Source organism: Pteropus medius, unplaced genomic scaffold (assembly GCF_902729225.1).
Source record: "Pteropus medius unplaced genomic scaffold, Ma_sr-lr_union100, whole genome shotgun sequence".
NCBI lineage: Eukaryota > Metazoa > Chordata > Mammalia > Chiroptera > Pteropodidae > Pteropus > Pteropus medius.
This window is the reverse complement of record NW_024349796.1, coordinates 9,984,377-10,002,268: the sequence shown is the minus strand read 5'-3', so window position 1 is coordinate 10,002,268 and position 17,892 is coordinate 9,984,377. Positions and strand designations below refer to the sequence as shown.

General features: G+C 33.2%; 1 pseudogene; it reads left to right on the top strand.

Annotated features, from left to right (window-relative positions):
* The first annotated feature begins 15,493 nt into the window (after positions 1 to 15,493).
* LOC120619428 (uncharacterized) lies at positions 15,494 to 15,612 on the top strand (annotated as a pseudogene).
* Positions 15,613 to 17,892: the final 2,280 nt, after the last annotated feature.

Below are 17,892 nucleotides of genomic sequence, written 5' to 3'. Positions count from 1 at the left end.
TAACTCATACAAAAGCTGGGACAAAGTGTTGGATGCTAAAGAAGTAGCTCGAACAAAGGCTTTCAGATGGGAACAAGGTTGGCCTGCAAGAAGGCAGATACCGATATCGAAGAAGCCTGGATGATTATGACAGGCAGTGGTTATGAGAAGCGAAGAAGCCATATCCAAGAGGACTTACAGCCCTGATGACTTCACTTTGATAAAAATAGTTACTTTCATGTAGAAAAAGTGAGTATATTTTAAAGCAATAAAATGGAAAAAGTCTTCTAGCTTTTTTGTAAAATACATATAAACCTAGATTGATCAACAATGCCTTTCCCTATTAAAGCCTCTGTGCTGACAAAAACTCCAATAGATCTATTGCTAGATCATTTCTTCAATAAAAATTTTAAGCAAATTCAGTAGTTTCCTTAAATCAGTTTCTTATAAGGTATTTCCATGGTGTCCTGAAACTACTTGGAATAGTGATTTAAAACCATGATATTTATGAGAGGTTGAGGTAAGATGAATAATGTATTTAAGTACAAAAGAACGAAACAAATTGAATGGACAGAAAAGCGTAAGTGACATCTGAAACCTAAAAATGGCATTTTTCCAGAGGCCATAAATCATTCATTTGATTTTGAAGTTTTAATATAGGAAGCTGGTTGGCACACACACAACTGACTTCCTATGAGACTTTTTTTCTAGCTGCAATAGCTCTTTCAAGGAACCAAATCAGAAATCATAATTCATTTTAAAATTGCTATAAAGTGATACATTAAAATAGCTTAAGTAACACATTCATTTAGAGAAATTCATCATGTGTATGCTTCTTCACCTCTTGTACCTATACAAATGCAAGCTATTATTCACACCCTGAACTTAGAGTCACACAACTCTCAGTCCACAAATCAGCTATGGGAGATACATGGCATTTTATTTTTTCTAAAACACATTTCATTCCTATTTAGAATTTCCTTTCCAGTGGGTAAAACTAGAGCATTGTGCTAAGTAAGGAACATACTCCAGTCACAGAAAGACAAATACTGAGTCATTCCACTTACATGAGGTTTCTAAAATAGTCAGACTCATAGAGATGGAGAAGAAAAGTGGTTGCCAGAGGGTTTTTTGGGGGTAGGGGAGATGGTGAAGAAATAGGAAGCTGTTGTTCAACAGGTGTAAAAATTCAGTTACACAAAAAGTCTGGAGATGCACGCTGGTGATCATTGTTCAGCAATGTGAATGCACTTAATGCCACTGAGATATACTGTACACTTACAGTGGTTTTAATAAATTTTATATTATGTTCCTTACCCAGTTTTTTTAAGGGAGTTTACGAGAGGTTAAATAAACTTCTCAAGCTTACAGAGCTCTGAAATTCTAGTGTGTGGATTCATATCCAGTTTCTCTGAATCTGTTGAATAACTATATGGGCCATGTGATGAACAATAAATGTGCTATAAGACTGTGAAAGGTGATCTGTTACTTGGAATGACTGTGCATTTTCTCTGATTACAAATTAATTTGAAATAATCAAATGTAAATTTACTTTAAAGACATTTAAAGCAAATTTGGGTGCAGCAACATTTATCAACAGGCAGAGTCATCTCATCATCTATTTATGGGCACTTTGGTTTTTTTCAGTGTAAATAATGCATAGATGTTAAGGATCTTCACCTACCTAGAGCCTGTAAATCCAGATGAAAGGACATAGTTGTCACTTTGATCTTAACAGAAGGCAGAAATGTCACGCTACTCAGCATCCGTCCCCTCATTGGCTCAAATGTCACCTCATCTGTGCAGGCAATCTATTTTTTACCTCTATAATACGCAATTATATGGAACCTAAAATTGTCCTTGAACTGATGTAATTAAATGCTTACTTAGAAATACATCTTATAAATTTATGATGCTAATAATTATCTTTTTAAATGCACATCATAAGCACCAGAAGCACTTAAAGGAAGACTAATTTTTTTAAAGCATACAACCATTTTCAGGTTTTTCTTATTCAGTATTATAATTGTTATTTTGGCATGATTCTTATTTTTTTCCTAGTGGCAAAAAGGTATGTTTGTGAGCCGTATAGTAAACAGATAAATCTAATTAGCATTGAATTAAACTGCCATATCAGTATTAGCCGTGTATGTATTTGCAGTTTATTTGGATATTACTAAAGGATTTGTTCATCAAATTTGCTATGCAATGTATACCTGATTCTGCAAAAGGCGAAGGCGAAAATACCCATCCCAGAAATCACTGGCCATCCTCACAAGTAAAACATTACTTTGACTCAACAAATTTTCCACTAGCCATAGTCTCCGTAGCTTATGAAAATTATATTTATGTGAATTATATTTAACAAGATAATAATAGCAATAAACATTACTTAGGTAATATTTAAAACATTTTTGGATGTAATTTAAACATATGATTTACAGAAACAGGTCCAGATACTTCACTTGGCAAACAAAGCTTGTATAAATGGATCTAATACTTAGCGCTGAGATTTTAAGAAAAATAAGTATATGGATGTTCTTTGCTGTTTCTGCAAGTCCTTTCTATTTCCCTCTTTGCTGTCAAAACTTTGACTTCGCTTAGTGCACAGCCCTAGGCCTGAATCACAATTTTTTTAAGCCACTCATGACATTTTCATCCCATGTGTCTAACCCATAAGTTGCCAAGCCTTCCTTGCATCTAAGAATATCTAGTTAAGCATGTTCTAGCCAATGATGTAAGGTCAGAGATAAGTGTGGGATTCGGGTGGTAATAAATGCTCTTCGTTTAAAAAAATAAGAAGAGAAAGACTTTTACCCCTGTGCCTCTTTTGCTGGTCTGGATACATGCAGGTGGGGAGGTCTGGTTATCTCACCACTTTCGTAGGATTCGATTTCCTTGACACTGGAATCCAAAGCAAGAAACTAAGAGTGATTTGACGGAGCAAGATTTGGAACAGGTAGAAAACCTGGCACCTGGCATTGGCCGAGAATTTGTTTTGGACAATTCATTTTACCTGGTTTCCTCATGTGTCATAAGGAAATTAAACAAAGATACTGTCATTGGAAGAATCTAATTCCTATATCTATGGTTAAATGAACTCACGAGAGTGAAGACTCTAATACAAATCTTGAGCTGGAATGTCCATCTCCTCCTTCCTTTGGACATCAGAGCTCCTGGTTCCTGGACCTCTGGGCTCTGGGACTTACACCAGCAGCACCACCCGCCCCTCTTCTCAGGCTTTTGAGAGCCCATTGGTTCTCAAGCCTTGGGGTTCGGACTGACCAATAACCTTGGCTTCCGGGTCTTCAAAAATGGATCTCCTACTGGTTTTGTTTCTCTGGAGAAGCCTAACAAAATTTGCTGACCCAGATAAGTTTGATATGCTTTGAGGATCGAGTCTCATTTAATTTATTTCTAGGTTTGTATCATATTTCAATAGAATTTAAAAAATTAATTGCATTTATATAAAATGGATTTTTTTTTTTTAGTATCTAAAGTATACATTAGATAGGATAATACAGATTTTAAAAGTTTCTAATTTTTTATATAAATATGGCATACAGGGGGATATTCACTTGCAATATTAATTAATTTCAAAGCAATTTGTTGAGCACTTATTTAAGTTGTCCTGAGTAAAGAGTCAGAATTTGAATTTATACCTACAGGCACAGGTTCTCCTACATAAATCAGAGAAATAAATAGGAGAGGCATCAATGGAAAAAAAATTGTATAACTAGAATTGCTTTCAAATCCCTAACAGCAAATAAAATAGAGCCACCTAACAGCCTCAAGGGGTTCTTTAGGTCCCTCTATTTTAACTTACATTAGAAAGATGATCTCTCTTCCTTAGCCAAACTTGAAATATTGCCCCTTTTCCATACGCCAACAAAAAGTGTTGACTCCATTTTTTTCCCTGTGATAAGAGCCTCTCTTCCTAGTATTTAGAAAAATCATGACTCTGAGAATTCTTTTATGTAATAATTTGTTGTATTATCTTCCCCTCCAGCAGCAAATTTTGAGAACCTTGACAGTAGTGGTGTAGATATGTCATAGTTTGTGGAATGGGAGCTGGGTCATCTATTTTGAGCACTAAAAAAAATAATAAATTAATTCTTCAGGAACTGAAGATAATCTAGTATAAGGATATTGTGGTAAAATGATTAAAATATTATTTTAAAAACACTTATAATACACAATGCATATTTCTATTTTATAATGCATAATAAGCAAGCACAAATTTGGCTTACAAGAACTTCTCAATTCCTTAGTTCTTTATGTTGAACCATTCCTTCTGTGCTGGGAATTTTTAGTGTGTGTTGTACACTTGCACAGTTTGGAAGGGGATGGGAGGAGTTCATAGATAAAATGCATCCAGGTCCCTGATAGTTTTTGTATCCTTTGTCTTTCTAATCAGAGGCAATTTATCTTCAAAAAGGATTTTACCTTCACACTCTTTGCCCTGAAATATCAGTTCTCTAAATCTGGCATTGTTAAGTTTGGTGGGCAGCCTATTTGCACAGTTGTGTGTTTAGATTATTTTTTTTCTCTCATTTCTGTGGTTTTTCTTCCTGAATGCCTGTGAAATGCTTCATTATGCTTTGTATCTGGTGATCTGATCAATAATCATTTCAAACTGCATCCTTCACTGATGATTTTATATCCTAAAACAAGTTATGCAACCTTAGAGATTCAATTATTTTCATTTAAAGAATCTCATTATCATATCTCAATGCATTATATGTCATTAAGGAATCTTAAAACAATCTTATTTCTATCATATTTTAGATTCAATTTGAATTTATTCTACTCTGTATTTGATAAACCATAGCTAAATGTTACAACCATTAATTTATTCGTTATTATATTTTGCAGTACCATAGAATTTCTTAAATCTCAGATGTTTACAATCAATTTGGAACTCGTGTGCCTTGAATCTCCAGTGTAAAAAAATAAATAATATTTTTTTTAATTTAAGAATTTTAAAATTTCAAATCATGTTTAGTGGTGTTTATCATTTTCTTTCTATTTAATAAATATTACCATTTATTATCCAATAATCAATGAATTGTTAGCTTTAATAAAGTAACCATGATACTTCCATGCTGTGATATTTTTATAAAATCCATTGTAGATTTTAAAGCATACAGGATTTTTTCAAAAGATGGAACCGAAATTCTGCTTCAGTGTTACAGGTGGCTTAGATAATTATTCTTTAAATAATGGAATGTGATATTTTTCCAATCTTGGAATATTAATTTACCTGCAATAAAAAAGTAAAATTTTTTACTACAATTTTGCTTGAGAATATAAAATAATAATTCTTTTATAGAGAGCAAAGTAAACACATCTTGATATAAGTGCACAAAATCCAAGCCTTGTAGCAGTCACAATCACTGAGACATTTTAAGCCCAGGTACTGATTTTGTTCTGCAAATTCAGTATACCCCAGCTAATGATAAAGCTCAGTTTCTGTGGAACTCTATGAAGAGAATTCTCCAGTAACACCCTGCCAACCTATTGGAAAGAAACATGCTGGAGAATGACAACAAGTGCCAATACATTTTGGCCTAAGTAGAGCTTCCCTTCACTTTAGCATTTCCAATTTCGACAGTAAGAGAAGACGTTAGCCACTTCACCATCATTCATGTGGATATAAAGTGACTTAATGGAAAGTAATAAATGCATTGAAAATTCTGATAGGTGTTCTAGAAGCATTTTCTGAAACAGGTGAGATAAAAGGCCTTTCACAATGAACTCATAAAGAAAATTGGACATGTGAGAGTGGAGAAAACCCACTGGGAGATGACTGACATGATGGTTCAGAACCTCATCCTCAGGAAACTCAGTGTAGGGAGGATGAGCCACCAGAGCCGAAAGTGTACCATCCAAAGCAGCAAAACCCTCTGCCTCCAGAAACATAAAGCTAAATGTGTGACCAACATTACGGTGCTGCAAAATTTAAAATTACTATTATGTTCTTCAGTCAGTAATAGGGATATTGCATTTATACTTTTTTCAAGAATATAAATTAGCCAGGCCTTGAGGAAATTGATAGGTAAAGTACCAAACTTATTTTCTTGAGTTCTATAATAAATTTGCTACAAAATATAACCTTCGAATTTTACATCAATGCTTTATTTTTAATTGTAAAAAGTCTTTGAAATTATAATGGATTGAAAAATAAGAAAGTAATGGACTGAATGTGTTATTGTTGAACAATTGAATCAATTTTTTTCCCATCATGCATATATTCCCTAGAATGGAGAGTTGTAAAAGTTAGCATAATAGAAAGTCAAGAGCTAGGTCATTCACTTTACAACTATTTTATAATACAAAGTATATTTATACACAGCATGACAGCAATGGAAAGATGAGATATTAGTTTATCATACTGAGCCTGTGTGTGTACTGTTTAGCTCTTCTTGGCCCCCTCCTCTGGGGTACTAAGATTCTGTCAGAGTGATGGTGTCCCTTTGTAGCAAGCAATAAACTCAACTTTGTCAACAGGTTGTTTGGATGGTGTTTATGGATCAGCAATCAGTAGAGGTCTTAATGAGTTCCATGGAAAGAAAGCATTGACTCATTCATGGCTTCAACAAATTTACCTTAAGGGCTCATGTATTCTCACTTAAAAAAAAAATGTTGTTAATAAGTTCAAACATGCTTATTTGGGGTAGGGATTGTCAAAGCCTTTTTTCTGGCAAGTGTCCACTGTGGGACCAAGTGAGACCAAGAATATGCAATGCTTCATCCTTTTCCAAAGGGGGTCTCCAGCAACTCATGTTTTTTATAGCAAAGATCTGGAAAAGATTTTAGATGGACTAATCCTTAAAATAAAATCTAAGAAGTTAGGTAGTATTATCTAATTGTTTTTGATAAAGTAATTTAATTTAGATTAGCTTGCCCAAGTTTATTTGTGCATTAGTAACAAAACTGAGACTTGAGTCCTGGTCTTCAAACTCTACACCTCATTGTACACAGACATAGAACTTAAAAGTATCTACTGCATTAAAACAGCTATAAAAGTGGAAACTACCTATATTCAGTTTAAAGTAGCCATAACTGGCATAGCAAGATTGGTATTGACTGTAAACACCCGAACATTTTTAACAGAATTATGGAGTTTTCAATACTTTAATAATTGATTTCTCCCCAGCTTTTTCAGAATGGCTATGCCATGCATGTGTGCATCCTATATCAGCTGAGAGTGAGGCAACTGGCATCACATATGGCATTATAATTGGTATCTTATCACTCTCTACGAAATTTGACTCCACTTTAATCATGTTGATCTCTTTTTGACATACATCAACAGGAGAAGATATTCGCCCCTAACTACCACCTTCCCCCTGAAGTATAGGGTAACTGCAATAATGACTCAATTGTGAAAAGGGAGGCGGGGACACATAGTGAAGTCACCAATCACTTATGAAATCCACTGGATAGATAAGAAGCCTTCCTTTCTCAATATTGGAGTACTTGCCATCCTTGGTGTGGCAAGGTTTTAACAGCCAAACCCTGTTAGTTCAAGTTTTGAAAAGAAACACATCTAGATGATTTCACTTGTGTATTCCACCAAATATTTAAGGAGAAAATTATGCCAATTATACATAATCTATGTTGAAGATAAAGGGAAATGTTTTCTGACTCATTTTCTGAATTCAGTGTTAGCATAATAACAAAACCTAACAAAGATATGTATATGTAAAAGAAAACTACAGATTTATACCTCTCCTGAACAAAGACACAAAATTCTCAGCAAAATATGAGCAAAATGGAACTACTAAGAGAAAAATGAAAACACATTATGATGACATAGAGTCCATCCCATGACCATAAGGCTGGCTCACATTCAAAAATTTATCAAAGTGGTTTACCATAAAACCATATTAGATTTTGATAATCATTTAATATTGACAAAGGCAGAAAAATATTTAACTAGATTCAATGATAATTTGATAAAAATTTCTCAGCATATTAGGAATATAAGGAGACTTTTTTAACTTAATAAATGCTACCTGTGGAAAACATATTGCTGATATTATACTTAATGGTGAGAGACTGAAAGTGATCCTTCTAATATATGTAACAGGGCAAAGATGTCCTCTCTGACTGCTTCAACTCATCATTGTACTTGGAGACTTAGCCAGTGCAATAAGGCAAGTAAAATAAAAACAACGCAGATTACAGAGAAGAAAATAAACTGTCTCTATTCAGAAACAACATGGCTTTATGTCTAAAAATTCCCCCCCCCAAAAAAACCACCCCCCAAAAAACAACTAATAATTATGTTTAAAAAAAGTCACTATACAAAACTCATTTGTATTACTTTATACATCAATAAGTAATTGGAATTTGACCTTTGAAAATATTATTTACAGCAAAACAGTGACAGAAAAATTGAAGTACATTGGTAAAAACCCAGTGAAATATGTAAAGGAACTAACTACATCCTGAAAAATACAAAACAGTGAAAAAATTAAAGAATGTAAATAACCGGAGAGACATACTGATTACTGGTTTGAGAGAATTAATGTTAAGATGTTTATTTTTCACATTATAAATATATAATTTCAATGCGACTTCAAAATTCAAGCGAGCGTTTTTATAGATATTAATAACTTGATTTTAAGGTTCATATTGAAATACAAAGGAACTAGGGCACCTACAACAATTTTGAGAAAAAAGAACAAAGTTGTGCAACACGACTTACTGAAATAATCATGACAGTGCGATGTTAGCATAAGGACAGAAAATAGATTGGTAGAATTAGATTCACACAAATAGAGTTCACTTTTTTGACATAGATGCAAAGGTGATTTAATAAAGATTTTTTAAATGGAAACCAGTGCTAAAACTATTGAACTTCCACTTACAAAAACAAATGAATAATCCAAACAACATCTGTACCTTATACAAGAATTAACTCAAAATGAATCAGAGGTCTAATTGTAAAATTAAAATGATAAACTTTCTACAAGAAAACATAGGAAAAAAAGCTGTGGCCTTGGAATCGGATATGCGTTTTAGAAATAACACCAAAAACATGGTTTATTAAAAAAAAATAGTAAATTGGATTTGATCAAAGACACAGTTAAGAGAATCAAAGGAGCAGAGAAAATATTTGCATAACACTGATCTCAAAAAGGATTATATCCAAAATATACAAAGAACATTTAAAACAATATAAAAATAAACAACCAAATGATAAAATGTGCAAAAGATCTGAAGGCATACCACGCCAAAAGAAGATATACAGATGGCAAAAACCATATAAAAATATACTAAACATCATTTGTCATTTATAAACATATAAACCAACCTCAGTGAAGGCTGGCAGAGTGAAGTGCTGAACTAGAAAAATTTGGAAATGAAGCACTTGTAAGAATAAAGGCAAAAGGAACTTCCAAGGAACTTCTGAATGCTAGCTAATAAAGTTCTTCCCATGAGGGTATTATATTGGTTAATAATTCTGATGCTTCTATACGTATGTACTGGAATCGAAAAATGAAGCAAAAGGATAGTGAATTAGGTAAGAACCAGGTTTCTCTCTATTGGGGAAGGAATTTACATAAAAGCAAGGGCAGGAGGCTAGAATGATCCTTCTGTTAATGGATGAGAGTTGCAGACATGCGTGAGGCAGATATAGTTGAAGACATCAGACAATTAGCTTAACATGATACAGGTTGTTACATATGCCTATTTATTTTCATATATACAGATCGATATACACACATATATTCCTTTGATATCTTTGCTGAGATGGAATACTCTACAGCTATCTGCTTAACTCATATCTATTAATTCATCAAGCCTCTGCCCAAAAACGTCCTTATATAAGAGCCCTTCCTTACTATCGTACAAAATAAGACAATCTTCCCATCCCATATCCAGAAATCTCTGTCATCCTTGCTGTTTTACTAGCTTTCTTAGTATTTATCAGTATTTGACATTTCATGTGTTTATATGTTTATTTATTTAAGGTCTATCTCCTTCCAGTAGCATATAAGCAGCATGTGGGGAGGTATCTGTTTTATCCACTGCTAGTTGGCATTCAATGCATGAATGAATGAAACATGCAACAGGCTGATGAATGTATGTAAATCTCTATACATATATGTTAGTATATCTAGTATATATGTAGAAAGACTGTCTTATAGCAAAACTTTTAATATTAACTTTCTCCTTGCTCATCCTTAATTTCTGTGAATTTTGCAGAGTTCAAGTTTATATTTATATCTGTACAACACTTTATAATACTTCCATTATGACAGCTGCACTAGGCATAATGCTGTTTGCAGCACAGTGTGAATCACAATCTGGAATATATAATGTTTAAACCTCTGAATGAACTGGAATATATAATTTAGCACTGTAGTAAAAAATGTGCATGAACTGGCATTAAAATGACAATAAAATGTTATTACTAAGCAGACTTTTGGAATACTTCTTAGAGACTTCTTGAGTGTGTACTAGAAAAAAATGTTTTACTAATACTCAGTTCATGAACTTTGCAACAGACAAATTGGCAATTGGGTTACATAGTGGTGTCACAATTTGGATGTAATACCAAAAACTTGAAGATATGAGATATGAGAAATAAAATACTAAATATGCTTCTTACTGAATATTGAAACCTGTTTTAAACGCAAAATGAAACCGTAAAATCCCATTTGAATTTTCTTTCAACTGTATAAGTTGAAGAAATACTGTGCTGTAGATTGAACATGCTAAAATTAATCACAGTGGAGACTAAGACGTAAAACAAGTGATCTGGAAACACCCATTATTGAGACATCGTTGAACAATGAAAAGATGCATATGATGTTCCAAATATGATCACTAACACCGATGCCTTGCAGCTAAGATAGTCCTCAAAGAAAAAAACTCACAGTGTTGAACAGGCATTAATAAATCCTTCGAACACATCATAACCACCTGATATTTCTAGATTCATCTCTTTGTCATGAATATCTTTTACTGCTTTAAGTTTTCAGCAAAAGATCTAGGCTTTGGGTTTGGAAAGTTCTAGGTGCTCTAAATTACTCAATGTATTAGAAATAATTTATTAAGCCTTGGTTAGAAAACAACCAATTGGCCATTGCATAAATATAACTATTTTTCAAGAAACACAGCTGGAACATCTACTATATTTATGCTAAGACAATATTATTAATAAAGGTATGTATACTCAAAGAACATCTACTCTATTAGAGGAAAATCTAAAAAATCAAAAGTTGAAAAGCTAACAGGGAAGATCCACTTTATGAATTCTTATTTATAATACAAAGAAGGAATTGTTATATACTACTACCTTTGTGTATTTATAGAAAAATAAGTGTGATTCCATAAAAGATAGTTAATAAGTAGGAAACTCTGACAGCCATTTCTAAACTCAGACTTAAGAAACGCCACCAAGAAGAGAAGGAACTGCGTGCACCCAAAGCTGCAGTAAACATTAACAGGAACCTCTCGGGACCGAGAAAGCTTGGCGAAGGGTCAACATGGTGAAAAGGGCGAGGAGGAAGCCTAACATCAGCTGAAAGGGGTTCGAAGCGAGGTTCTGGATTATGCTCTTCTCTTTTTCTCTACATTATCCTGAGTACAACCTGTCTCGTCAGGACTATAAATAAATTATTGCAGTAGTTTTCAAATATATCCACAATGGACACTGATTAACTATAGATTCATAATAAAATCAAGCAAATAAATTATAACACCTTATATGGAAGGGTTGTATGATTTTATAAGATTCTCACATATTTTGGGAAGTTAAAAAAATGTCTTATAAGATGGAAGTGCTTCTCTGTTTTCCTCTCGAAAAGGAGAGTCTGACCTTTAAATGGCAGTTTCAGCTGTCAAAATATATGCTGAGATGCTGGTGCCCTATTAACCTAGAATGAAAATAATTGCCATTGGCTCAAGAGCAGCAGCGGGACGTGTGGGTCACCCTGCTAGCACCACTGGCTTTCTACGGCAAAGAGGCAAAGGAGCCTCCGTGGACCTGAAATGTTAACACAACTGTGTTATTGGTGTTTCACTTTTAAAAGAATGAGAAAAGAAGTTTCAAAGTACATTTATAAAACAAGTATTAAAAACTTTTAAGTGATATATTTATTATTTTTTCTAACATAAAAAAGATATAGCATGTTCATAGTCAAATTAAAATAAATCCATAGGCTAATATTTTCGGAGCCATACAAATGACATACAGAATGAACTTCGCTTTACCTTTTATAGGTTAGATAAATACATTTGAATCTTATTAACATAACTGATTGAATAATTATTTTTATAAATTTTCTGTGACTTTATTATTAAATAACACTTGAACAAAGGCCTACAAATACTTCTAAAAATTCACACTCTATTTACATAATAGTAAATTAATGAATTAACTGACTTGGTTATGTAGAATTAACCAGGTCAGTGGTTCTAAAGCACTAATGTTAACTCATTTTTTTTGGCCAAAATTAATGATAATTTTGTTATTAGATGTTCAGCCATTAGAACATAAAGAATAAGTGAATAGTTTTCTTTGCAAGACTTCTTATTAATTGCAAATTATTCCTGATTTACAGAATGGTTCCTAAATCTTAGTGGTTACTACTATTTATTTTAATGAAAGATTATAAAAATCTGGTATATATAAATGCACAAAGGCTTAGAATATTTTTTTCATACAAATGTATACTTATTCTCCATTTGAATACACATTTATTTTCACAAAGCTATGAGTTGTCAGAAGTAGCGTATATGATTTTGTATTTTTGGCACCTAGGATAAATCCTAAAATAATAGATGTTCAATAAATAGTTATTGCTTTAATAAAAAAAATGATAAAGGTGCATGAGAAAATGTTTAGGTTCAACTATAATGTAATTTCATATTAAAATTAAAAAGAAAAGAATTGAGCCTTTTCACCTATTAATTCCCAGTTAAGGTAAAATTGACTAAGAAATGATGATTGCACTATGAATGCATATCTTCATTTTGGGAATTGCAGCTAAATTTATTGGTGAGAAATATTCAGCAATTAGTTCCAGAGGAAGCACTAGCCACAGGACAGAGATGCAATAAACTCTGGTTCAGAATTCATTGGACTGAGGTTTAGGGCAGGAAAGAAAGATGAATCAGTGTGAAAAATAACAGAAATGCTTATTCTCTTCCTGTCTATTCTTATTTAAGACTCGAGAATTCAACATGGTAGTATATGACTTTGGAAAGCCCAGTGAGCAGCATACATCCAGGATTACAGGTTCCAAAAATAATAGGAGAGAAAAATAGTCTGAATTCCTTGCATGCTTTTGTTTCTCCTTCACTTTAATTACAGGAAACTGACCTGTATGAATCCTTTAGGCAAATTTAAAGTGCTTAGGCAAATACTAATGAAACTATGGCAAGTAAATTCTTATATGACTCTCTAAAGATAGCTACTCTCTGAAATCTCTAGTTTGGAAAGATTTAAAGGCTGAGATCTGATTAATCTTCATGAAAAATCCAGGGTATTTTGACTGGAAAAATATACATATATTATACCAAATCCTGCGTTCTGAGATTAAATGTTGGATTAGAACTAGATGGTCTCCACTCAGGCATTTTCAAAGGCAGGGAACAAATCTCTTAAAATAAAATTACCAAAAGAAAAAAGTAATGTAAACTGATGATTCTAGGTTAAGAGTCTGAGAAGAATGACAAGTTAAGGGTCTGAGAATGACAAGTTAAGGGTCTGAGAATGACAAGTTCGAATAAAGAAAAGAATTGTTACAGAAACTGTCATCCAACCTTGTCATGCAATTACATTAGTACTCTCTAATGTAAAATACTTAGGTATAAATTTAACAAAATATGTATAAGATATATATGAAGAAAACTATAAAATTATCAAAAGAAAGTGAAGGAGAACTAAATAAACAAAGACAAATCCCATGTTCATGGATAGGAAGACTCTACATTGTCAAGATGTCATTTCTTCCTAACCTGACCTATAGATTCAATGTAATACCAATAAAAAATACAGCAAGTTATTTTGTGTATACTGACAAATCAATTCTACAATTTATATGAAGAAAAAAAAATACAGAATAGCTAACACAATACTGAAGGAAAAAAATCAAAGTTGAAGGGCTGACACTATGACTTCGAGACTTCCTGTAAAACAACAATAATCAAGACAGTGTGGCATTAGTGAAAGAATGGACAGTCAGTGAAACAGAATAGAGAGCCCTGAAATAAACCGACATAAATGTTTGACCCTTGAAAAGGGAGTAAAGGCAACACAGTATAGCAAAAGCAGTCTTTTCAATACATGGTGCCAAAGAAGGTGGACATATACACACCAAAAAATAATAAAGAAAAGTCTAAACACAGACCTATTATATCCTTAACAGAAAATTAACTCAGAATCAATCACAGACCTAAATGTAAAATGCATAACTATAAAACTTATAGAGATAGAAGAAAACCTAGATGATTTTGGTTTTAACAATAATTTTTTTATATACAACACATGAAAGAAAGAGTTAATAAGCTGGGCTCATTAAAATGAAAAAACTTCTCTTCAAGAAACACTGACAAGAGAAGGAGAAGATAAGCCATAGACTGGGAGAAAATATTTACAGAAACATAGCTAATTAAGGACTGTTAGCCAAAATATACAAAGAACATTTAATATTCAATAATAAATCCAATTAAAATGTGGGCACAAGATTGGACAACCCACCAGAAAAGATATACAGATGGAAAATAAGCATATGAGAAGACTCTCCAACCATAGGTCATCAAGGAAATGCAAATTAAAACAAGAGGAAACTACTACCACCTTCTAGAATGGCCAATATCCAGAACACTGACAACACCAAAGGGTGGCAGGGATGTGGAGCAAGAGGAACTGTCATTCACTGCTGGTGGGAATGCAAAATGGTACAGCCACTTTGGAAGACAATTTGAAGGTTCTTACAAAATGAAATATGTTTACAATACAATCTAGTACTCACACACCTTGGTATTTAACCAAAGGACTTGAAAACAATTTCACACAAAAACCTGCACATGGTATTTTTAGCAGATTTGTAATTGCCAAAACTTGGAAGTGACTGATAGGTCCTTCAGTAGGTGAATGGATAAACTGTGGTACACCTGGACAATGGAATATTACTCAATGCCAAAAAGAAATAAGCTGTCAAGCCATGAAAACATGTGGAGGAAACTTAAATGTATTTTAGTAATTGAAAGAGCCAATTTGAAAAGGCTATATTGTGTATGATTCTACCAATATGATATTGTGGGAAAGACAAAATGATGGAGACAATAAAAAGATCGGTGGTTGCCAGGGGCTAGGAGGGAGGGAAGGATAAATAGGCAGAACACAGGATATATATATATATATATATTTTTGGTCAGAGCAACAATTAGAAAATGTTATATTATTTACCACATAACAAAATATATGTAAGATCTCTACATAGAGTTCCAAGGTACTACTGAGAGAAATTAAAAATAAACCCAAATAGTCTACAGCCATGCTACCCTGAACAAGCCCAATCCCATCTGATCTTGGAAGCTAAGCAGGGCCTAGCCTGGTTAGTACTTGGATGGGAGACCACCTAGGAAGACCAGGTGCTGTAGGTGTAAAAACTAAAGAATAAGGGATTGTAAGCTGACAGGGTCCTTGCAACCTGTGAGGTCAACCAAGGGTTGCCTCACCTAAAAAAAATAAAAAATAAAAAATAAATAAACCCAAATAAAAAGAGCTATATACCATGTTCAAACTTTAGAAGACTGAATATTTTTAAATTGGCAAATATCCTTTAAATATATATAGTTTCATAGATATTCAATGCACTCCCAGTCATCACTCCATCAGATCTTTTGTGGTGAATGTGTACGCATGTACATGTATGTATGTATGTATGTATGTGTGTGTGTGTGTGTGTGTGTGTGTTATTGCAAACTAGCAAACAAAGAAAATGGAAGATAAAATTTAAGATGAGAACAAAATTAGAGGACTTACATTAGCCAACCCTGAGAGTAATTATATTGCTACAGTAATTAGAATGGTATGATGTTGGTAGAATGATAGCTAAATAGACCTAGAGAAAAGAATGTAGTAAAGAAACAGACCCACCTGATTTGTGAAGAAAAAGCCATGGTATTACAGCAAAGAATAATAATCTTTCCAATAAAAGTTATTGGCAAATATGGCTATTTATATGCAAAGAGGAAAAAATCTAGATCTCATTATCTATATTCCTATCTTACACTGTACACAGAAATCAACTCCAGATGAATTGTAGATGATGTGCAAGTTTAACAAAACTTCTAGAAGATTATATAGAAAAATAGCTTAATGACTTTGCATAAGCAAGTATTTCTTAAAAAGAACACACCAAACACTAACCCAAAGTAAAAATTAATGAATTTCACTTAACATTAAAGACCTCTGTTCATCAGAAGACATTATTAAGAGAAGAAAATGGAAAACATGAGAATGGGAGATGACAGTCTCACTGCATAAAACAACAAAGACTTGTATTCAGAATGTATAATGAAATAATAAAAACCTGTCTGGGATTAAAAGAGTGAAAATGAACTTGGAGTAAAAAAGAGAAAAAACAGCCCTGCCCCATTCGTCACACTAGAGAACAGACACAGATAAAGCCAGCTGCAAAATTAACTGGAAACATCGTTTTCCCCAAGGTCATGCAGCAACTGTGAAATACCCTAATGACTTCTTTTTTTCAATGACTCTTTCTTACTTACCAAAGACACCCTACTGCCACTTTGCAGTCCCATCTGTTACTGGTGATACCTAGTCACTAACTGTCCTGGTCTCATGACGTCACCCAAACTCTAGTTAATCTCTGCTTCTAAACCCACCTCAGAGAGTGGGAGCCACCCAGAACTGACCTCTGCTTCCCTTAGACTCTCCTAAAAATCACTGCTGAGAAGCCGAAGCTTAGGAGGGACGTTTCCCTCTTCTCTCTTGGGGACAGCATTTTCTGGTCCCCTTGGACTTCTCTTCCTTCCAGTGTCACATCAATAAGTCAGACTTGGCCAGCAAGGGACTTTTTCCTGGTGGCCTTTGATTCATTTGGCTTTAAGTCACTAGTAACAATAATGATGGCAATGACAATGATGGTGATGAGGTTTAAAAGCTGAAAATACCAAGACTTGGAGAACATGTGGAAAAATTAGATCTACACTCCATCAGTGGCAGTGTGAATTGCTGAAACCCTTTTGCAAAACAGAGTAGCTGAATCTATCAAAGCAGAACACAGGTATAGCCTAAGACCAAAATATTCCAGTCTATGCTCTACACTTAAAATAAATCCATATGTATGTGCAAAACACATACATGTAAAACATTTTTCTGAGAGTATTATTCTTAAAAGCCTTGAACTAGAACAACCCAAATGTCCATCAACAGAAAATATAATTATTCTTTGGAATACTGATGTAATGGGAAACTACAAAGCAAAAAAAAAAAAAAAAATGAATGTTTGGTTGTATTTGAAACATCATTAATGGATCTCCTAAATACTAATAAGAGAAGACTCTAATAAAAATACCCAATGTATTTTTATTTATATAAAATATGATAAAAGATTAAGCATATTTATGATAAATGTTTGATTCAATAATTGTGAGAGCAAGCATGACATATAAGTCGTTAAGAATAATCTATAATTTTATCTTGGGTGTTGTAATGATGATATGCTTAGTAACTTCTTGGCAACTCTTTAAACCATAAAAATTTGTATACTTTAAAACATTGTTACATGCTATAATTGAACATATATTTTTATTCAAAAGTTTCACTTTGATATTCACTGTATTATAATACCTATTTAACATTGATAAATATAATACAAAAAATAAGTCAGCATAAAGTTTTCAAAACTTTCATCT